Raw genomic sequence first — 14,806 nt, 5'->3', positions numbered from 1 at the left:
TGGGTTTTCTGTTTCTAGGGCTCCATTTTCCAGCCCAGTTTCCCACCTACTGACCCAAGGCTGAGGGCCCAGGGGCCGAGGGAGGGTGGTTGCTGCTTCCGCCATGGGGCCGTAGTACTAAACCAGCCCGCGCCAGCCATTCAAGTTGCAGTCCCAGTATCTCCACCTCCTTGCATGCACATTCAATTCACCTAGTAGACAAGCTTTCCTCAAAGAAGACACCCTGAGGGGGGAGGAGGAGGGAGGGAGGAAGGAAGATGATCCCGCTGAGAGCCAGCCCTGCCTTTTCTTCTGCCTAACCTGATAGAAATCACCTGGACCGGACACTCCAACACTCTGCAGACACTCCGCAGGAGAAACAGCCAGAAACAAGGCACCAGCTCAGGCTCAGGGTGCCCTCTGCTGCCCCAGACCCTCCTGCCAGATTCCTCATCCCAACAAAGGGGAGAGAGGTGCCCATGCTGGGATCCATCCTTGTGATTGGGGAATGCTTTGAACTTCCAGCTGGCCCCAAACTGGACCAGAGTGGGGATGCCCAGCACCGGGAGGGGGAGGAGCCCTGCCCAGACCAGTTTGGGAAGGAATCTCCCCAGGCACAGTTCCTACTGACGCTGCTTCCTCCAGCCAGAGACTGGCAGATGGGGAGCCTGGCAGTTCCTGGCAGACACTTTCTGGAGGAAATCCTGCCACACCCAGCTCCCGAGGGTGGAACTGGGGAGAGAGTTCGGAAAGCCACAAGCCGGGCGTCCCTGAGGGGCACGGCTGTCATGTCAGAGAAGCAGGAGCCGCAGAGGAAATGTGCTCGGCTCTTTCCAAGGATCAATTCATTTCATTTTCCTGCCAACCCTGGAGGGTAGGAATTCCTATTATTACCCACGATTCTAGATGAGGCTCAGAGAGCCTAAATAACTTGCCCAAGGGGACAGAGTCTGGAAAGGACTGAGTTGGGGGTCTGAACCTATATTTGGTTCTAAAGCCCCTGCTCTGTCCACCATGCTCGTTCTGAGGGAGTTGGGCTGTTGTTCCTCTCTTTCCTGGGGGTCTCCATGAACATCCGTGGGGCCGAGCTGCCTGCACAGAATCATAGAGAAGGGGGAGGGCAGCAGGGCCAGCTCCTTCAATCAAGATTGCTAGGCCTTTTCCCTGGGCTTCTCTGTGAGTCAGAGGCCAGAGGAGATTGGGGCTGTCCTGACTTGTCGGCTGACCCTTACTTTGTTTGGCATCAGGTTTTGGTTTTACCCTGCAAGGGGTGGGTAGAATGTTCCAGAGAGCTCACGTGGATGGCTGTGACATGAGGGCCTTGCATATATCAGAAAAGCTGCAGAAGCAGGAGGGGTATATTCTCTCCAGCACGGATCCACGGCCCCTAGGGATGGGGGGGGGGGCGGTCTTCAGCTGAACGCCAGGCAACCTGCAGGCATGGCTCAAGGAGTGGGGGGCAGGGCTTTGTGGTTGATGCCACTGTTCCATGACTTCAAGAGGTATGGGTGCTGTGGTGAGGCTGATCTAGAGACCACATCGGGAATAAGCAAAAGAGCTTACTGTGGGTGGGTCACCCTCTCAAACTGCTCCTCTGGGGGAGGAGACAGCCACTTGCCCAGGCTTGGCATGCCAAAGCCATCAAGCTGTTTCCCTAGCAGTGCTGGTGGCCCACTGAGTCACCTACCTTACCTTCCACGCCCAGCTTGGAGTGGGGTTTGGCTATTGCCCCATATCAAATCCCTTTTAAAGGAAGACTTGTAGCCCACTGAAGGGATCCACAAGAAGGGGCTGCAGGCTGGGGAGTGGCTTCCAGAATGTGAGTCTAGAGGAGTTTGCAGTTAATCTGGGGGTGGCGGGGGGGGGCAGGATTTAGTTGGTTGTGTCAGTCCTGAGATCTTGGTAAATTCTGAGGAATGAGGTCGGTGGGATTCCCCTCCATACTGGGTGACTGGGAAGGAGGCATCATGGGCTCCATTCCAAGTGCTATGAAGCCAGAGTGGAAGGACACATGGGCTGCCTCTGAAGGAGGCTTGGTGGCTGCTTGTCACTACTGAATGCTGGCTTGGGGTGGCCCCAGAGTGTGGGGCTCCTGAGTTCCTGCTTGCAACCTCAGCTTACTCTCTTCCTTTCTAGGCTGTAGCATTTCCAGTGGTGGCCAGGTAATGGACCATTTCCCTCTGCCAGCTTCTCCAGGTAAATGAGGAGAGAAACAGTATCTGTTCATGCTCAAGGGGCAATTTGAGGTATTTGTAGTAAATACCCACTCAGTCAGTCATCACTCAGGAAGTGCTTGGTGTAAGTACCAGGCTCTGGGCTGATCATATCACAAACAGGCTCTGCTCCCCACCAGCCTATAAGGCAGGGCTGTTATTGTGCCCATTACACAGACAAGGAAACCCATGTTCACAGAGATCAAGGCATTGCCCAAGTAAAGCAGCAAAGAAGAGGAAGACCTGTGTCTGTCTGACTGATGTGAATGCTGCTGCAGGCAGCTGCCACCCGCCATCACCAGCCCCTGTCTCGTTCTCAGACCCATTCATGATGCTTTGGGAAGTCACTATTCTAGAAGCAAGATGCTGAGATAGAGGCCAGCCCCCTGCTTCCCTCCCTTCCATCCACCCATCCATCCATCCATCCATCCTTCCTCCCTCCCTCCCTCCTTCCTTTTTTCTAAAAGTGGGCTCTATGCCCAGCATGGAGCCTGATGCGGGGCTTGAACTTACAACCCTGAGATCAAGACCTGAGCTGAGAACAGTAGTCAGACACCTAACTGACCGAGCCACCCAGGCAGGCACCACCCCTACCCCAAGCCCAAGTTCTAGAGCACTTAGAAAGGTACCTCCACTACTGCCACCATCCAGGCACAGAATGGCCTAAAAAGGACCATGTCACCTCCAGAGCTGGGCCCTTCTTCTCAGTGATTTGTGGCTGGGTTGCCCGACCTCTTTGTGACCCACGTGGGAACTGTCATCCCACATCCACTTCTGTGAAGAATGATGGGCCTCACTGGACCCTGGCCGAGAATACCAGCCTTTCACTGAGGTGTTCTTATTGGCCGGGAATATTTTTCTCAAATGTTACTTTCTGGAGTTTGTTTAAATGTAAAAGTATGCTATTCATTTATTAATTCAATAAATTCATTTATTGTATATCAACTCTGCTCCGGGTCCTAGGGAATGTGGTGGATACAACAAAGTCCTGGGGCTCATGCAGTTTGGCTTGCTTTTCCAAATAGATGATGCTAGACCCCACCACCTGCCAGAAGAGTGCACGTGCTTGGGGACTTGCTCATGGGGTCTAGCCTCTCCTCTGTCCCTGGTCAACTTTCAGTCACTCAGTGGCATTCCTGTCAGGGATGTGCCTGTGGCCTGTTCTTGTGGCCTGCTAGAATGTGTTCAGTGATGGGGAGCTCCCCCATGCTCCCCGAAGGCCCCTGACCTCTGTCCCTCTGTCCTCTTGCTGCTCATCCTTTATATGGAGCTGATCTCTGTCCTCCCTCAGCCTCTAGCGGGGATCTGAGCCTGCCAGGTCTACCCCTCTTCACATGACATGAGTCAGGAGACTCCTTTCCTGGCCACCGAAGTCTCACCAGGGAGCAGGACCTGAAGAGAATTTCATGTGCTTTTTCTGCTCAATGGTCACCTGCAGGGTGGTTGGGTCCTAGACCCAGGCTGTGCCCCTCACTGCGATGGCTTGCGGGCCTCATAAGATCTGCACAGGGCCTCTGTGCTGAAGTATGCGGGGTCCCCAGGATGCTCAGCAAGACCTTGAGGTTTCTTTGTCACCCTGGACAGGCCCAGAGAAAAGCTGAGTGTGCAGGGCACAGGACATTATGCTCATAAGCCAAAATGCCTCAGTTCCCTGCCTTTGTCACCATTCCCACACTACAGGTCTCAGCAAATACCCAGGGGAGAGATAATGGGGCTGTTGTTGAAAAGAATATGATAATAAAGCTCATTCAATCTCTTGTGTCAACACTCCAGCTGAATGAGAGGCCAAAGAGCCAGGCTGGCCAGCCAGGAAGGTCAATATTGACTCAGGCCTGCCTCAGGCCCACTCCAGCCTACCAGTGCTGTGCTGTGGTCCAGCACTGGCCCGAGCCAGAGCAGCCCCTCTGACCCCTGTTCACTGCACTTAGAACCCACAGCAGTGGGCTCTCCCTCCCTGCACAGTATTATCTCCATGGCAAAAGTAAAGAATGGCCTTCCCAGGAGGGTTGTAGGCCAAGCACCTCTTCCCTTTCCCCAATTTTTAGCAGCCTCCACATGCAGAGGCCAGAGTCCTCATCACAGAGTCCTTAGAGCCTGGCCAGAAAGAGCCCCTCGAGTCCCCAGTCATAGGCTTAGGGCCCCTAACCACACTAAAAGATTACATTTCACAGCTCTTATTTTCGATATCTCCATTTTGTTCCCCTCTTTCTGCTCACACTATTGTGAGACGGGTCAAACCTGCTTTACTGGGAGCATCGTAAAGATGACAGGTGGCTGTGGAGAGGACAGAGGAGACCAGAAAGGGAATATACACACACATACGGGTGTAAAGTGTGTGGCATATGTCAGATGCTGCGCTAAGGGCTTCTTAGAGTGCATTTAAGGGCCATAACCCTACAAGCTCGATATTATGAGCTCTGCTTTACAGGTGAAGAAACCAAGGCTCGGAGAGAAAGGCTGTCTGAAATGGTAAGTGTGGAGCTTGTATTCAAACCCAGTGTATCTAAGCTTCTCTCATATGCTTGGTACCCAGAGAAGTCAAACAACCTTCCCCAGGTCACACAGCCTCTGAGGGCAGAGCTAGGACTAGAAGCCTCAAGCCAGAGGCTCCCTATGCCCAAGGCAGCCCTGTGGCAATGGTGTGTCTGGGCCTCCCACGGACGTGTGAGCACAGGTGACATGTACAGGTGTGTCTGGGTCTCCCACGGACATGTGAGTACAGGTGACACGTGCTGTCTCAGCCTCCACAGCTGGATCCTCTTCCAGAAATGGCCCCTTCTCCAGGCCGCCTCACTACCTGCCCTCCACGGACCTCCTTACTTGACTTTATTCCCATGGCTTTGCTCTTACACCCCAGAGTCTCCCGCCACAGAGCCAGACCATTCTCAGAATTCTCCAGAATTCAGGGCTTGGGTAGTTCAACCTTTCCTAAGTAATAATTAGAGGCTGGAGAGGGGGCTCACAGCCAGGGCTGCCCAACATTTATTATTTAATCACTGGGACATATCACAACTATCCTCTGAGGCAGGCTTGATTTCCATGTTTTATAGGTGAGGACATTCAAGTTTGAATAGACGTAAAACAACTTGCTTGAGGAATAGAAGGCAAAGTCAGAATTTGAACCCAGCTCTTTCCAATTCCAGATGTGTTCTCAGCTACTGTCCTATGTATTATGGTATATGCTGCAACCGTTCCAAAAGAGCCGCGCACAGACATAGGCTTGATCCCCCTCTTTTCCCCTGCCTAGAAAAAGAGACCAGGGGAGCCTAAAACACACCAGAAAAGGACATGACATAGAAAACACAGCCCACACCCCGAGAGCTCTTCAGGTCTTAGCCCTTGGTGTTCCTAGCAGCATCTATATCCCAGATGGGGGTCAGCTGCTCATCATCTGCAGGTGTGGGAAAAGCTAGATCCATTTTAGCAGGTTGGAGATGTGGGGAATGAGCTAGGAGGCAGGATGTGCAGAGCAGCACCTCTCTCTGCCTGGGGCTGCCCCCTGGCAGGCTCTGCACAGACCCTTCCTGTTTGGGAGCATCTTTCCCAAGCAAGAATTCAGGGCATCAGGCTTGGTGACACCGTCTCGCCCCAGACAGGCATCACACCTGAGGCCAGCAGAGGCTGGGCCAGGGGCAGGCAGGGCATCTGCTGTGGGCTGGGCTGGTGGAAGTTATAATGCCCATCCACTAAGGATGGAGAAACGGCACCTGGAAGGGACCACTGCCCCTGCCTTAGGCTACCAAGAACATCCCAGGAGGGCCACCTGCCTGCCCACTGCCCCGTCCAGCCTTGTTCCTCAAGGAGGTCTGAGAAGGCTCCCAGACACCTTACCAGGGCTGAAGCCTCCTCACTCACCTCCTGGCCGCCTTCCTCGCCTCCTCTTCCTCCCGACTCCTCACCCTTTCGTTGGCAGAGCTCTCAGGCACCGAGGAGAGGGAAGACTGAGGACCTTCCCTGGCCAGTCCTCCGAGGCCTGGGTGGAAACAGATGAGAAACGCATTGTGACAAATGTAGTAGGTGTCTCCCTGGATTTTGCGACTGGCCGGAATCCAGAGCATTCGGAACCGCCCCAGGCCTGCCTCCCGACAGAGCCACCATCTCAGGTACGAGGGGAGGTGGCGGGCACCCCGCGCCGCGCACGGGGAGGAGGGGCCGTGGGCGCAGCAGGGCTTTGGGGCCCCTGTCTTCACCGCGCTCGGACTTAGCGCGGCCACCAGCCCCACCTCGCAGGCTCCAGTGGGGCGCCCTCTGGGAAGCGAATCCCCCAGCCCCGCGCCCCGGCAGTCCCGGCAGCCGGGCCGGAAGCGCCCGCGCACACGCGGAGGTCGGTCCCGGTCCCCGCGCTCAGGGCCCATCCGCCCCGCGCCCTCCCCACGGCCGCTCCTGGGTGCACCGGGCGCCGGCCAGCCCTGAACTTTGGGGAATGAAAACCCAGGGAAAGGGGCCCGCGCGGGCGGGAGAGCTGTCGCCGCGTCCCGGGCCCCGCCCGGGGAGAGGGGGTCGTCGGTCTCCCGGGGTGGCGGGAGCACCCACCTGCCCAGCGGGAAGTCCCTGGAGAGCTCGGGGAGGCGGCGGGAGCCGGGCCCGCCCTCCGCGGGAGGGACCTCGGCGCCGGCAACGGCGGAGAGAGGCCGTGCTGACTTGTTTGTGCAGCGCCGGCTTCACCTGGCCACGAGTTTGATTTCAGGGTGTGGCCTCAGGTAGGACAGGGCGCACACAAAGCCCGGGAAAAGTCGCCGAGGGGTGCAGGGGCCGCGGCCAGGAGCCTCCTCGCCGGAGGGGCGCTCCCCACCCCCACCCTCTTGCTCGACCCTTTTCCTCTAATCCCTCGGCTCCAGTTCTGACCGGCCCTTTGCCATGGGACCCTGATCCGGGTCGGGCCGCTGCGACCTGCTGGTGGCCCCGTGGCCCTTGAATGGCCGCGCAGGGGCCTGACCTGGATTATCTGCTGAGCTCCTCCCGCTGTAATTAACTCATTAATTTGCATTACAGATGCACATCTGGAGGCCGCAGCCAGACTCCTCCTGGATTCCAGAGGTGCAGCGGGGCGAGGGCACACACCTACATACGCTGGGGAGTCTCAGCCCGAGGCCTTAAACCTGACGTCTTGGTCTGTCTGGACCTGACCCTGAGACAGTTTTGAGGAGTTCCCATGCGCGGGCAGGAAAGCCAGGATTTACAGAGGTTCAGACTGCCTTGTCAGACCTGGCTATGATCTGCTATCCTCTGCCCCAGAATTTCCACCCTTCCACCTCCCCACCAAGGGGACCTCTGGAAAAAAGAAAGCCTCCGCGTGCCCTGCAGTCTCAGGGAATGGGCCTGGTGACAGAGCTGGCATCCCCTGTTTGTCCCCTGGAATGACCTGACCTGGGAGCAGGAAGGTCATTCAGTGGGTCACTCCTGGCTGCATTTTACCCTGCTTCTTTTGAATTAGAGGGTAAAGATGCTGTGGGGGACAGGAAGGGCCACCTGTCTGTCCTTTTCCTAAACAAGTGAGCAGACCCTTGCTGTCCTAGACTTGGACCCCCGGGGAGGGCTGTATCCCACTTGGTACTGAGAGGATTCTGGCATGGAAATTCCAGTATATCTAGCCCTTGAGTGGCTGCCCCCAGGCAGTGGCTGGTTGACTACCAATGTCACAGTGGGGACTGAGGACAGTGCTGAGATTTTCGCCCTTGTTGGTGGCCTCAAACTTTCATTATTGAGTTCACCATTGCCAAGTCTTGTCTTTATTCACTGATTCTTTAGATCAATGCAATTTCTAGATAAAGCATTTGCATATGGGCACTATTGCTTATGAATGATCTGCTCTAGGCTCCTGCCAAACCCAGCTAAGAAGGCTAGGGGGAAGTCGCCAGCCCAGAACTCCTGTACCCTGTGTGGCTACACCACAGCCCCCCACCCCGGGGAAAGTATGGTGGTGGAGATGCTGTCCCTGGTGAGCCCTAGGTTAGTGGTGTGGAAGCTGGGCAGCTCAGCGCAGGTCCCCTGCCTGCCTCCAGACACTCATACTTACATTTAGTCTCTGCTCCTTTCCTTGCCCTCTGCCTCCTTAAACCTGACGTCTTGGTCTGTCTGGACCTGACCTTGAGACAGTTTTCTCCTATTTACATCTTTCCCAAGAGGATTCCTTCACTTTCCTCTGACAGGACCTGATCCTGTGAGCCAAACCCTGACCTCCTGTGGCCCCTCAGGAAGCTGCCTGCCGACCCTAGGCTCAGGGGAACATGTGGGGAGGGGGCAGCAGGTACAAGGGTGACTTTCCCCACAGAGCAGGTACCTAGCCGTGTAGGAATGCTGGCTCAGTGCTGGCTACCAGGAGCAGGTTGTGCTGGGTGCGAGGGCTTGGGAAACTGGTTGCTGAGGATTTTAGATGAACCGGGAACAAAACAGCATGACGTTGTTGAGCCTAGATTGAACACCCTAAATTATTTTTTACTGACTCACAAATGCACACATGAATTATTTTCTTTTAATACAAATAACTTAAAAAAATACAAACAACTTATATACCAACACCGGCTCTCCAAGCAGTACTCTTGACCTGTTGAACTACGAAAAAGTGTCTGATCATTAGAATATTATCAGAATTGAACTGGTATTTAATTTGATTTGAATCTAGGCTTGGGTGTCCCAGAAAGACTACTAGACAAGTCTCATCCTCACCCTGTAGGAGTGACTCTAGGAAACCGTGGGGTCCTTTGGGAGCAGAGGTAGGTTTGGGGCCTCAAGAGAGGCAGAGATTCTCAAATACAACTGGCCTGGGAGGTAATGAATCTCCTATCACTGGAGGGGTTCAAGAACCCTGATAACTATCAGTCAGATACGCTAGAGAAAAGGTTTTCATACTGGATACTAGGCAAGACTAGGGGACCTCTTGGGCTGATCCCAACCCCAAGTCTCTGCGTGTCTAATTCCATCTACAGGTGGGTCTGCTGCCCTGTGTTGGATGACCTTGTGCAAAATGGGACAGCTGGCATGTGAAGATTGGGTTCTCAGTGATTAAGTGTGGCATGTGAATTCCCTCCCCCACCCCCCGCACCCCATCCTCTTCTGACCTACGCACCAACTCAGCCTTGCCCAGGCAGTGGCAGGAACAGTCTGGGGGACAGCGTCTCCTCCAGCAGCCCTATGCCTCCCTCTGGCCCTGTTCCCAGGTGGCAGTGCTGAGCATGAGGACAGGGACCAGGTACAGCCTTATTTGAAGAGGCCTCCTACTTGTCCATGCACTGCCATTCTGCAGAGGGGACAGGAGCTCTGTGCAGGAACCCTGACAACTGACATTTCGCCGTGGGGGACACCGCTGGAGCCTCTCCAGCTCTGGGGCACTGGCCAGCAGTACCGTCTGAGAAGGCAGAGGAACAGGGCGGGTACGGTACGCCCAGCTAGCTCTCTCTCAGCCTTTGGCTGTTGGGACCTGTTGGAATATCCGAGCACCTCCAGCCAGGGCTGAGAGCCCAGATTAGGGCCAAAGAGGAAAGATACACATCTGCTGTGGTTTAGAAACAAAAACACATTATCCTTTCCCTGTACCTTTCTGCTCCATGCCTTGAGAATCTTCCTTGGGGATCAAGAACTGCTGACAGGCTCACTTACTCCTTCCAGGGCTCCTTCCTCCGGGTGACTCTGCCCTCCTCTAGTAACCGAACTAGTAATGCCTGCCAGTGAGTATTTACGCATGTCTCTCTCAAGTCTTCACAACAGCCCTGGCACAGAAACCCTATACTATTATATTCTCACTTTGCAGGTGAGGAAACAGGCTCTGAGTGGGTAAGGAAGTAGTTCAAGGCCTTGTAGTCACTGAAAGGTGAAGCCAGAATTTCAGCCTCGCTGTATCTGCCCTCAGCTTGTGCTCTGATCCGGGCTATTCAGAGGTCCCTGGTTCCAAGGACTGTCGGATAGGACTTGACCATGTGGGGTCAGGTCAGGAAACAGTTGGCAAGAGTGGGGGAGAACGTTGGCCTCCTTGTGTCAACTCTGACCACCACCCAGGAAGGGTGGGTCACGTGACATAGACTGTTTCTGGGGAATATTGCTCCCCCATTTCTGACAAGGGCATGAGGGCCCCTGCATGACAAGTGGGTATGTGGGGCAGGGAGGCCTCCGTTTCTTCCACCCTGTCCCTGAGCTCCCTACTAGGAGCCAGGCGCAAGATTTTGCCAGTCACGAAGTCCCTGCAGCAAGCCATCTGGCCTTCACAGACCTAGACCAGGCTGGGCACTCTCAGGCCTGCATGCACACCGCTAGGCCAGTGGGCACTGGTGCACCCACTTGCTACCCGGCTGGAGGAGCTCCTGGAGTCTGGGTCCCAGGAGGGGTAGCCACTCACTCAGCCTGTAGCCCTCAGCCCCAAGAGAGAGGCACACTTGGGGAAAGACCCCTTCCTCTCCCTCTCCTCCGGGGTGCCTGATACCTGTCCCTTCCTGCTCGTGGGGCAGCCTGGGCCAGTGCCTCTCACCTGATGGGATCGCCTGTTTCTGCTGATGGGGCCGAGAGGCAGGTGCAGACCTCTGAGGGTCTGGGAGTATGAATGGAGGGAGCCGACACTGCCAAGCCCTTGGGGCTCTTAGGCGGGAGAGAGGTGGGCAGTGTGGCTGGAGAGACCCAGGGATATTGCAGGATTGGAGCCCTGTGCCTCTCTAGGTTTCCAGCATATCTCAGTCTCAGTTTCTTGATGTGCATAACAGGGGAGATGGTGTCCTTCTCTCTTGGAAAGGAGATAGAATGGCGAGGCTAGAGCCTTGGGGTACCAGAGTCCCGAGGACCTGCACTCCCAGACAGGGTGAGAGATTCTTGACCTCCAGCCCTCACAGCTGCTAAAGCGACCCAGGCAGAAACTCCCCTCCCCTAGGCTGTGTGCACACACAGCTGCTACAGGGAAGCAGTAAGAGCCCAGTGTGGGGGCTTCAGGGGCAGAAGCCCTGGGTTCTTCCAGGGGAAACTCACGGCTATGTCAACTCATGGTCTATCCACCACAGATCCCAGAGAGAGAACACTAGCCCCGGGTGGCAGCCCCACCTGGACCCAGTTAGGTGTTTGGGAAAAGCTTCTGGGACTCACCTGCCCAGCGGCTGGACAGATGTGTCCTTATGCCGTGCTGAACCTCAGCGGAGGTGAGCCATACCCAGAAGCCTCCAGGCATCTCATCTGCCTTTTCCTCAAGTTCCGCATCTGTACTAGATTTCCTGTGCCCCTGGGACCACAGAGGCCTGTCCTCCCCAGATGCAAACTGCCCCTGGGGGCTGAGCTGGCCTGATAGCCCTAAGCAGCCCAGGGATGTGGATGAGCTCTCAAATGTGGGGGCCACTGTCCACCCACCTCACAGGGCTGAAGCAGGGACAGAGCCAGCGGCTGTGACACACCCTTCCCAGCTTCAGGGGGTAGGGGCTACCCGGGGCGGGGTACTGGAAACAGAAAGGGCCACCTACCTGCCAAGGGCACTCGTTTTAGAAACATGATGAATTCATTTAATATCTTCTCACTGTGATTGCTTTGTGCCCTTGCTCTTAATGGGCTCCAAAGCTCCATCCAGATGTCTGTTGCCGGTAGTTTCACTCTCTGGCTGGCATCTTTGCTGGCAGAACTAACAGCTGGAAGCTGCTTGGATGGAAACCCTTCATTGTCCTTCCCTCTCTCTTCTGAGCCTCTCGCAGTTGTCCCTGGTCTAAGGTTGGGTCAGGCCCATGTCTGGCACCCAGGCCCTGGGTCCCAGGGCCTGAGGACAGGTGAGTTGGGGGGAGAGCAGAAGGCTGTGTCTGACCAAGTGAGGGTAAGGCCAGAGCCCCAGGGAAGGGAAGAATCTGAGCACACGTGCTATTGGTTGCCTAAGCCCCATCTGCAACCCTCTGGGGGTCAACACCTTAGCTCTGGATGTGCCAAGTTCACACATTCTGAGCTGTAGTGCTCCCAGAATTCTGCCTTCTGCATCAGCCCTGGGTCAGTGTTAGAAGGCATGACCTGTCTAACTCATGGGTGGGCTCATGTTTAGAGGGGCCTGGAGGGCCCAGGAAGCTACTGCCATCCCTTTGTGGGGGCTTTCCTGCCTTATTCTCTGGCTCATGCTTTGACTACCCCAGGGATGGTGCCTAAGGGAACTTGATATGAACATGGACATGAGAGGGGTCCTGGTGTGCACTGCCGTCCTCACTAGTGGCTGGGATGATGGCCTTCATCAGGATGAGGAACTGTGTGAGGCCAGCTCCTCCTGTCTGACTCTCCTCTCCTCCACGGGAGCTCTGCATGCAGGCTAACTCCTGGCCTTGCCTTCTTGCCTCTGGGCCTGGCTTCATCCCTCCCCAGGGTATGGGACCCCATGGATCTGGATCCCAGACATACTGTCTTCCAGCAAGACCCACCATAACAGAAAATAAAAGTTTTCTAGTCCAGCTTGGGCTTGGTGACAGGGTGACCGATGACAGATGACAGGCCTCCTGCTTCTGGGATTTAACCTCTGGTGATGGCCGTTGGACATTTAATTTCCTGCCTGGGGTCACAGTATATACTGGTGAAAAGACCACCGGAAATAAAGGGTCTCCTGTGGGCCGCATCTGAATTCTGCCCCAGAATCTCTTTCATTCCTAGATACCTTCATCATTGCTTTCTTCTTTGGCTTAAGACACCGCCAGCCTTACAGCTAAAAGGTAAAATGCTTTGTGGGACAAGGAGAACATAAATCAATCCATTTACGAATGAGCTGGGTCCGTTTATCAGAGAGAATCTGGGAAGGGGGCTGGGGTGGGTTGGGGTGGGACAAAGCCTCTCCTTGGGGGCCATTGAGGAATGAACTGGGGCTGAGCTGGGGCTGCACGCTAACAAGGTGCCAGGGGGAGGGCGGCAGGGGGCAGGTGTGGCAGGGCTGGGCCCCTATTGGGGCAAGAGGCACAGACAAGCATCAGGACCTGTCTGGCCTCTTAGTGTATTGGGCCGCGCTGTCTCCTCAAGCCATCAGGTTACACTGCAGCTTTTTTCCTGCCCCTGCTTTGGGGGGCACCTTGGATGCCGCTGCTGACAGAAAGGCAGCCTGGGTAGTAAGGGGGTATAGGACTGGGAGGTAGGGACCCCCAAGACCTGAAACCAAGGCTCTGCCTCCAGCTAGCTGTGTGATCTCTGGACCCAATTTCCTTCTCTGGGCCTCTGCTTCCCTTTATAAAATTAAGGGGCTTGATTAAACATGCTTAGGGAATCCTTTTGGCTTGAAGGTGCTATGACCCTCCAAGTCAGTGAGCTACTTTCCAGGGCAGTCCTTTCCTCCTTTGTACCCACCTCCCTGACCCCAGACTGGGCTCTGGCTGCCCGTGAGGCCATGGAATAAATGGTCCCCTGCTCCCACTCCCCTCTGTGCCTTCCTGTGCAATTCCTCATTTGAAGGTAAAAGAAAGAAAATGGAGGCTGGAGGCTCCAGGCCAGGAAGCTGAAGCAGAGAACCAGTCCTCCCAGTTTTAACACTGCAGCTGCTCCTACAGCCATCAGGAGGGGGGCAGGCCAGCAGGCAGCAGGCAGCAACTTAACTTACCTTGAGTAAAGGTGACTGGGTGGTTGCTATTTGCCCCCCGGGGGCGAGGGGTGGAGCAGGCTGGACTGGTCCTGGGTGCTGGGATGGAAGACCAGAACAACTCACTAGCTGACCTGAGGTTTCCGGACCTGCTTCCCTGAGCACCTGGAGGTCCCTCTCTCCACGTCCTAATCAGCCTGACTCTGCACGAGAACCCAGATCTGCCTCCACCTGCTCAGCCAGCAGCCCCCAGGGGCTGGAGTGCTCTGAGACTTGGGCAAATCAGAGCCAAGCAGAAAGACGCCAGCATTTGCTGACTGAGGCAGCACTTCAAGGAGGGAAGGTTGCCACAGAAAACCCACAGGTGGGGACGCCTGGGTGGCTCAGTTGGTTAAGCGCCTGCCTTTCACTCAAGTCATGATCCCAGGGTCCTGGGATCGAGTCCTGCATCGGGCTCCCCGCTCAGCGGGGAGTCTGCTTCTCCCTCTCACAGTGGGGAGTCTGCTCGCCCTCTCACTCTCCCTCTCCCTCTGCGTGCTCTCTCTCTTTCAAATAAATAAAATCTTTAAAAAAACAAACAAACAACCCACAGGTGTGCAAAAAATGTCATTGTCTTCCTTCTATGAAGACCTGGTTCTCTGCACTGGCTGATGTGTTACAATGAGGTTTTATAGAAAATGCCGGCCAGCATGGGTATCCCTTTGCTGGGGCTGATGTGGCCCCATGCAGTTACAGGGGAGCCAGAACCCATTTTTTGCATGCTAATTGCTCCCCCTGCATACAAAAGTATGTCATGTTCTGGTTCGTACTTTGTTCTGGTTCTTTCAGGTGAAGAGAATCTGGGATTCCCTTTTCCAAATCCAAAGAACAGATAACTTTGGCAAAAAAAAGCATAAAGTCTCTTGAGTCTGAACCTTATGGTTCCTGGGCATTTTGAAGTCATCTGCCGGAGTGATTGAGAAGCCCCCTGTGGTCTTCGGTCTGGCCCCCCGCATGCAGCCCCTCCAGGTTTGTGCTTCAGGTGGGGCTCATGAGTATATAGTTCCTCAATGAATCAGGGCCACCCTGTGATAAAATTCCAGCCTCTTGATTCCTTCCTTGTCTCTGGCCTGTTCTAAGTCCT

At 55.2% G+C, this 14,806-nt stretch overlaps 1 protein-coding gene across 4 annotated transcripts in view; it reads right to left on the bottom strand.

Moving 5' to 3' along the window:
* The window catches only part of PAK6 (p21 (RAC1) activated kinase 6), a 36,317-nt gene that overhangs the window by 17,149 nt on the left and 4,362 nt on the right, over positions 1 to 14,806 (bottom strand). For 3 of the 4 annotated variants that reach the window (XM_004751085.3, XM_004751088.3, XM_013055408.1), the window contains one exon: positions 6,048 to 6,165. The gene's annotated coding sequence lies outside the window, so the exon portion shown is untranslated. Of the gene's footprint in view, positions 1 to 6,047; positions 6,166 to 6,725; positions 6,842 to 14,806 lie in introns of those variants that run through there. The other variant, XM_004751089.3, reaches the window with a different exon arrangement.

This window comes from Mustela putorius, unplaced genomic scaffold (genome assembly GCF_011764305.1).
Source record: "Mustela putorius furo isolate JIRA1106 unplaced genomic scaffold, ASM1176430v1.1 tig00003898_pilon_pilon_pilon, whole genome shotgun sequence".
NCBI classification, from domain to species: domain Eukaryota; kingdom Metazoa; phylum Chordata; class Mammalia; order Carnivora; family Mustelidae; genus Mustela; species Mustela putorius.
This window is presented reverse-complemented; position numbering and strand designations above follow the sequence as displayed.